General features: G+C 27.9%; 1 long non-coding RNA gene across 1 annotated transcript; it reads right to left on the reverse strand.

The window, feature by feature from the left end:
• Positions 1-670: 670 nt before the first annotated feature.
• On the reverse strand, positions 671-3,337 carry LOC107845951. Its single transcript, XR_001667111.2, has 3 exons — positions 3,177-3,337; positions 1,422-1,555; positions 671-988 (listed from the first exon to the last, which is right to left on the reverse strand). It is a non-coding gene; the product is annotated as an uncharacterized LOC107845951 (long non-coding RNA).
• Positions 3,338-8,665: the final 5,328 nt, after the last annotated feature.

Genomic DNA, 8,665 nt, shown 5'->3' on the forward strand with positions numbered 1-8,665 from the left:
CCAAACAGGCTATATTCAGCAAATACTTGAGCACCCTTTAAGGAATGACATAAACCCTAGAAAATATCACAACTTTCAATAAAAATTCACATGCAAAATAGGCTAAATTCAGCAACTACTTGAAGTGCGCTTTTTCACATGCATTTTGAGAATAGCTCACATTGCGCGATTACTGAAGTGCACGAATTTTTTTTAATTTAATCAATCCAATAAATTGATTACTGATTGTAATTATTAAGTTAAATATATTAATTCCAAGATAGTTCAACAAAATGAAACATACTGTCGTCTACAGAATAGTGTACAGAAACCAAAAACACAAACATCTACAATCAAATAGTGTCTATTTTTGAGAGAATACTTCCATTTGGTAACTGTTTACAGCAAGGTATTTTGTTTCATACAGTAAGGTATTTTTAAAAATAATACTTCCAAATTGAGGGACCATTTTGAGTATAAAAAGAGAAAAGAAATGGAGGACGGTAAAAAATGAAAGGGATTTGCATATTCCATTACCAAAATATAAATTTGATCATTAACTTTGTTGTCAAAAATAAATCAAATTGAAGTGGCATCAATCAATTTGCCACCAATTAAACCAACAACAAGACAAACCTGATTGATATATAGCTCCATATGATGCAAAAGCTCATATCCCTATAAGATAGAAATAAAATATAAGAAATTGAAAACAAATAGGCTAGAATAGCTCCCATGTGTATGACATGGTTGTTTGAAATAACGAAGACGACCATCCATTGTACCATTAAATGCTTTCAGGAATTCTAACCATTTCTTTGCTTCAACATTAGAAATAGAGATTGCCTGAATTTAGGATTCAAAAGGAAAAAAATTCAACATGCCTTTGCTATTGTGGTAACACTTTTTGAATTAAAGTCAAAGAGATCCCTTGAGATGCTCCAGCGCCACATTCACTCACCAAACTGAATCGAGCTTGCTCGAAAGTTGATCTTGCATTATAGAGTTTCTGGAAGAGTTAAAATCATGTTAAGAAAGTTTTTTTGCCTTCATTTATTTTCAAAGTAGGCATTCATATGTGCAAAAGTTTAAAAAGAGTGACTTCAGAATATTATAGGAAGTATGAATGGCTAGCTGTTATGTCTTTCTATACCTCCTCCAGTACACTAGTAATGTCAGTTTTTATACCTTTCCTTAGTCATAAAAACTCTTTGCTAGCCTGCAGCACGTACCACGGTGAATTAAATAATGATAATTGATACAATAGAAAATCTCTAAATGTAACATCTACAACCAAACCTCCATTTGGTAACTGTTTTACAGAGTAAGGTACTTTGTTTTACTTCCAGCTTTGTAGTCAATAGAAGTAAAAATATACCTCAATAGTTCAGAGAGAAGTTTAACGTCTCTCTATGGAGATTTTAGTTTTAGAGTCCACTCACCACCATGGGGTCCTTGAATTCAAATGCCCAAACTTCAGATCTGGTGAACTTGTGGGAGGTGTTTTGGTCTTAAGGAACTTAAATGACTTCAACGATCATCCTGTTGCAACATCTTGAAGAGCTCTAAGCTCCACCTATCGAAAAACTTGTGTTAGGGAAACATAAAAGACACCTTTAACAGCCAAATAAGGTTGTCCAAGTGAACAACCTTCGTCAAAAAATTATACGGTGTATATAAGTCAAAAACTATTAAACATGAACATATCCATTGTGTTGCACAACCTTGATATCGTGTGAGGCCAAACTATTTCTCTCTTTTCATATACTCCAGAGCACATCTAAAGGTTCTACTCCATGTCCATACTGATTCCCATTGTAGAAAGCATCTCCTGAACTGCCTAGACCAATTCTACAGCAGACACTCGCCCGTGTTTGAGGGCTTGAATCTGCTGCTGCTGGTTCCCTTACTAGAAATATCATTTAACTCTATAAGTAACAAATATTAGATCAATTTTTGCAAAAAGTTGACCAAAAGACAACTATTTGTTAGAATCCCAGTCGATTACTATATGAGAAGACAAGACTTTTTAATGAACATTCACTTATCGCAGGGAGGGAGGATAAGATGACTACATGTATAGATGGTTAGTTGGATGTAGTGATTGGAATACAGGTTTTTTAAAAATCAATTACAATTGGTATTCATTAAATATTACTGCAACGAAAATAAAATTATGGAAACACAATTGACTAGAACTTTCCAACTCTACTACTGTAGGCATATGATTTATTCTAAGAGAACTAAGGAATCCTCTGTGGCTATAAAATATCAGCCATTTAATTCTACATAAGAAAGTTAATATGGGTATGTACCTTAGAAGGTCTTGACTTAACTCTTTCAATAACACCTTTACTCCTGGCACTGTCTATCGTACAATAACCCTCCAGAAAATTAGCTGAGGAATCCTTACCAGAGATTGTGACACTTTTGAACTAGAAGACATGAGAAGATAAAAGAAGCTCAATCATTTCCAGTGATATTTCTACTTTGAATCTATAGAGTGCTTGGCCTGCTGATGGTCTCACATTCTCTAAAACCCTACCATATCGCAACTTTTCTCCATTTTGTTGCATCCCTTCCATTAATCTACCTCTTTCCCACTTCATTTTTTACCTCTTATCCGCTACTTTAGGTGGGCCTTAGGAGAACTTTCTCGATACATTTACGGAAACATCATATGACGGATAAGGGATAATGATCTCGGGATATAAAAATAAAATTATTTTATCAAGTGTTTGGTTAGGGGTTTTAGTTAGTTTGGGGATTATTTATCCCACCATTTGTTTTACAATAATGGAATAGGTTATTCAATCCCCCACACAAGACAACCCTTTACTGTGAACACATGCAGTCTATGTGCTCACATGGTCATGTTAGAAATGAGAACCAAAAAACAGAAAAAACACAAAGCTTCAGATTTTTTAGCAAGAAATAAAAACTCATATCAAAAAATCATACAAAGACAAATATACAAGTAAATAAAAAAAAGTAAAAATAAAAAGCAAACCTAAAATTTGTATAGTGAAAAAATAAAATAAAAAGGGGAAAAAAGGGTGTTTCGCGATGCCAGTGAAATCTTAGAAAAGAACAAGAAAAATTTCATTTCCAAGCATTCTTACATGAAAAAAAAAAACAAGAAAAAGAAAGTACGCAGAAAAAAAAACTAATGAATTTTTTAAAGAAATTTGACTCACAGAGTATTAGCATGTTGAATATCAGTTTCAAGAACTTTGAGGGAATACTTGAAGGATTTTCTGATTGGCGGTCCAATTCCAATTCCTGCTACGTTCAAAATTATATCTTCAATCTCCCCCTCTCTTATGTTGTTTTCTTCAATGAAAGTAAACAAAGGGAAACATATGTATAGGAGGAGAAAGAAGAAATGACAGCTAGATTTCCAAATTGGTATTTGAGCTATCTGAATCTTTATTGGACCGGGTTTGGGCCAGGCCAATTTTGGGCCTGGTCTTTTGTAAATATACTACATTTTTGTTTTCTAGTAATAAAACAAGTCATAAACCAAACTTTCTATGTATATATATTATATACATATAAAATTAAAATATTCTTTTATTTGGGGCCTCTTTCGAATTTGGACGAAGAGTTTTAACAATTTTAATCTTCAAATTTATTTTCATATATAAAAATTTGAATTTTAATAAATTGTTCTCTATAATTTTTACTCCTTTCTTCTCAATTTATATGAAATATTTTAAATAGATAAGAATTTTATATATATATATATATAAAATTGTGGTAAAAATAGTTATACATGTTTGTGTGGCTATAAATTATTTTTTGCGGATGAAATTGTCATTTTATATTTATTTACATTTAATATGTAAATGTATTATTCTTTTGGTGACTTACTAAAAAGGAAAGTGTGTCATATAAGTCAAAATAAAGATAGTTTAATATTATAGGTCAAAATTTAATTTTATATAAAAAAAAATGAAAATTGAATTTATGAGCATGTTTGATGAAGGTAATATACATGTGGAGATTCATTCAAACAAAAGTATACAATTCATATTTAAATACATTTTGAGAAAATTATTGATTTTGAAAAATTGTGCTTTTAGAGTACGTCTAAAATAATTGAGATACATCTTCTCATTGAGCTATTCGTCCAAAAAGTATAAACTATTTATAATGTTTGTGAAAAATTAAAGTACTACAAAATTAATATTATATACCATACAAAATGTTACTATATATAAAAAATGAAGCAAAATAAGATTGAGAATAAAACATTATAGATAATTAATTTTGAAAATTGACAAGTAAATAATAGTGTGATTATCTTTCTATTATTTACGCATCGACAATATATGAAAAGAGGGGAGGGCGGGAGGGGGAGAGGGAATGTTAATTTCATTGAAAAATAATATCACGCTTGAATTACTTTTTAATATAATATGATTCAATATGTTTAAATGAGATATTTTAGTATGAAATAACTACGCATTGCGCGGGTACGTATACTAGTTTTAAATAATAGGTTCAATTTTTAGGTATAAAAAAATTCTTGGTAGGAAGCGTTATTATCAAAGGAGTCTTATTCGATGCATATTCAAATTAGTCGAGTCTCAATGCAGGTATCGAACATTAAATGAGAAACCAAAAAAAAATTTCAAATAATGCGCTCTTCTATTTCATTTCATATTTACTTATTCAATATTAAAAAAATGGTTGTTCAACTTTATTTTTAAAATTTAAAAATTAAGACATCATATTGTATATATATTTTATTTTAATTATTAATTATTATTTATTATTTAATATTTGAATTATTTATAATTAATAAAATAATATATTTTAATAAAATTATTGTTTTATTTCTTGAATAAGTAAAGATCGACTAAGTGAATACAAACAAAAAAGCCCATCAATTTATCGCACCGTCATCGTCATACTGTTCGTACGGCATATACGGATAAATTAAACTGCCGGTACAGTCAGTAGTCGGTCATTTTGTTTTTTTCCACCTACGCGCTTCCCCTCTTTGCGCACTTTTCCCACTCGGCACGCGCTATCAGCCATCCGTTGACAATATATTTCCACGACACTTTTTACCAAAGTAGGCATTTATTTAGAAATAAATACAATATTTAAAAAAATATATATATTAAAAAGATATAGAAAATTTAATTGTATTGTAAAATTTAACAGTGTGTTCTATTTTGACCGACTTATTTAACTAATATTTGCAGTATCTTTTGTTTTTTATTTGTATAAGCAATATTTGATAATTTTCAGGTAAAAGTATAATTTTATTTGACAAATTGACTATTAAAGTCTTTTGTTATGATATCTGAAATTTAGGTTTCAAACTTGAACTTAGCTTGATTAATTTTGGATGTTGAAATTTAAAAAATAAAATTATTATTTTGTTGTCCAAAAATTTATACATACTCCAGAAACTTTAGACAGTTTTAATTTATGTTCAGTCATGCATAACTGAACACAATCATAAATGTAAATAAATTAAAAGGTGTTAAATGAATTTGTTAATTTTATGGTTATTTGACAAATTGATGAGCTTATTTGGAGTAGATTTAAAAGTTTGAAATTTGAAAAAAATAAAACTATTATTTTATCAACAAAATTCAGACGCACACAACTTAAACTTTAACCAATTTTGACATTGGTTTCAGAAATTTATGATTGAAATTCATACCTACATGAAAAAGTTAAAAAGTGTTATTTGAGTTTATTAAATGTGTTGTTATTTTGACAAAATGATAGTTGCAGTTTGTTCTTTAAAAAATATGAAACTTACATTTTAAATTTGAGCTAATTTGTTGGATTGTTGAAATTCAAAAACAAAAAAACTTTTTTTGGCGAAACAAATTTAAATACACATGGCCAAGTTTTAAGATATTTTTACGTGCACTTCATATGCGAATTTTTAACTTCAGTCGTGTATGCCTAAATTATTTTCAAAAGGGTAAACTTGTAAAATATCCTACAGCAAAAATTAATTAAATGACGACTCCAAAATCTAAATGCGGATATTTGTGCACTTCACCCAATTATATTTTTTTGTATTTTTAACTTCGAAGAAATAGAAAGTTTGTGAGCAATATATATATATAATTATATATTATATAATATATAATATAATATATTAAAAGTATGAAGGCCTTTAGAAAAGTGATTTGAACTTTTTGCCCTTCATTAAAACACTTTACAATAGACAAGATCATCTTTTCACTTTTTTTTTTCTCCAATTATTATTTAATTATATATATAATTTTGAATCCTAAAATATATGGTTTAGGATTTTAAAATATGATAAAGGATTAGGACTTTAAAATAAGATAAGTTTTTTTTTTTCCTAAATTAGGATTAGGTTTAATTTTCAACTTATATTCTTAATTAGGGATTTGAAATCCACTAAAGTTTGAATAAAGTGAAAGTTTACTATACTTTAATAGTCCCGGTACTTTAACAACTTTGTTTTAAATTTACAGCAATGCACGTAGACTTAATTTAATTATTTTTATATTATTTAAGTATTCAAGATATAAGGAAATACTATACCTATTTTAACTCAACAGGAACTCCTAATATTTTACAATTCTAAATTAATTTAAATATTACCTAATATAACTACTTATTAATGTGTAGTAAATATAAGTCTCCAATAATTCTATTTAACTAATATTTTGCAAATAATTTTTAAGTTCGTTTATTTCTACTTCCTCCTTTCTCTTCTTATTACGTCTCTTTTCTTCTTCTTGTTTGTCTTTTTGTTTAGGTTATGTGCAGAAAAATCAAATGTGATATATCTTCATCTCTTTTCTTCAAAGTATTAACCTTCGCTTCAACAAGAATGGTTGTGATTTTATTCGTTATGTTTTCTTCGACCATTATAATTGTCATCCGCTACGTTAGTATGTTATTCTCTCTCTCTTTTTGAGTTGTTTTTTCTTTTCTATTGGTTGTCGTGGCTTATTATTTTTTCTTTAGCTTGGGAGTGATTTTAAGTTTAACACGTCATGCATTATTATATCTGTTTTGTTTGTGAATTTTGATTTCTAGGTTTGATATTCTCATATGTTCGAATCTAACGACGTAATTATTTTTCTCATATATATATGTGCTTACGATAAAATATCTGTTTTGAACTTTTGTACTTTATTAAAAACCTTCATAATAGATAAAATCATTTAATTTTAAATAATCAAAAGTTACACGTGCAAGACATGTGCAACTAAACTAGATATAAATATATATCTATAATCTATAATCTAATCTATATCTATATCTATAATATATTAAAAGTGTGAAGACCTTTAGAAAAGTGATTTGAACTTTTTACCCTTCATTAAAAGACTCTTTTTTTAGACAAAATTATCTTTTCACTATTTTTTAAATTTATTATTTAATTATTTTTTATTATATTAACTAGACTTCCTAAAATATGTGAGGCTCCTAAAATATATATGGTAGGAGAATTAATTAATATTTTCCTTTCAATTAGACTTCCTAAAATATCTAAGATTCCTAAAATATATGGTAGGAAAATTAATTAATATTTTTCATCCTCATTGATTGTGATTCTAATTTGTGTTTTGCGTAGAAATACTAGCAATCGACATGATACTTGTGTTTTATTTTGTACAGAGATAATAGCAATCTACGTGATATTTGTGTTCTATTTTGTGCAGAAATACGAGTAATCTACGTGGTATTTGTGTTAGCTTTGGTTCTCTTTTGGGGTGCGAGAAAAAGATTGATGCTCATCTAACTTGATTCGATTGCGTCGATGCTTGATTTTCTAATCCTCAACTTCTTCACTGTTTTTGTCATCATAATAGAATTCAACATGTGTGTATATATATATTTCTTTTTTTTTTCATTCAAATCATTCTTTGGGGTTAAAATTTTTGCTTAGGTAAGAATTAGTTGGATCAAAATCGAAACTTTGTGATCACTATTATATTTTTTTAATAGTTTACATGTCGTAGATGAATGTTGGTTGACTTTGAAGAGTTTCTTGTGTAAAGGTTAGGTTTAATTGTATTGTTTTGATCTTTATTATCTTATTGTTTTATTTTAATTTATAGATGCTAGATGAATGTTGGTCGGCTTTGAATTTTTTTTTTAGGTAAAGGTTGGGTTTAATTGTATTATCGTAATATCTCTATTAGTTTGTTATTTTGTGGTAGTTTACAGTTCGTAGATGAATCTCGATCGGGCTTGAAAAATTTTTGTGTGTAAAATTTAAGTTTAATTGTATTGTTTTGATATCACTTTTATCGTATTATTTTGTTGCAGTTTACAGGTGATAGATAAATGTTAAATGTTAGTCGGCTTTGAGGAATTTTTTAATGTTAAGTTTAGGTTTAGTTGTATTATTTTGATATCTCTATTATCGTATTATTTTGTTATTATTTACAAGTGGCAGATGAGTGTCAGATGACTTTGAAAAAAATTTTGTGTATAAAGATTAGATTTGATTGTATTATTTTGATGTCTCTATCATTGTATTATTTTGTTACAATTTACAGATGGTAGATAATTATCGATCGACTTTTAAAAATATTTTTGATAAATACTAGGTTTAATAAATAAATTCTCCATCTTTATATACTCAAAAAAATATTAAATTTAATTATTATATTCATTTTTATTATTTAAAAAATATCCTATTTAATGTAATGTTTGAACTTAT

This window comes from Capsicum annuum, chromosome 10 (assembly GCF_002878395.1).
Source record: "Capsicum annuum cultivar UCD-10X-F1 chromosome 10, UCD10Xv1.1, whole genome shotgun sequence".
NCBI classification, from domain to species: Eukaryota; Viridiplantae; Streptophyta; class Magnoliopsida; order Solanales; family Solanaceae; genus Capsicum; species Capsicum annuum.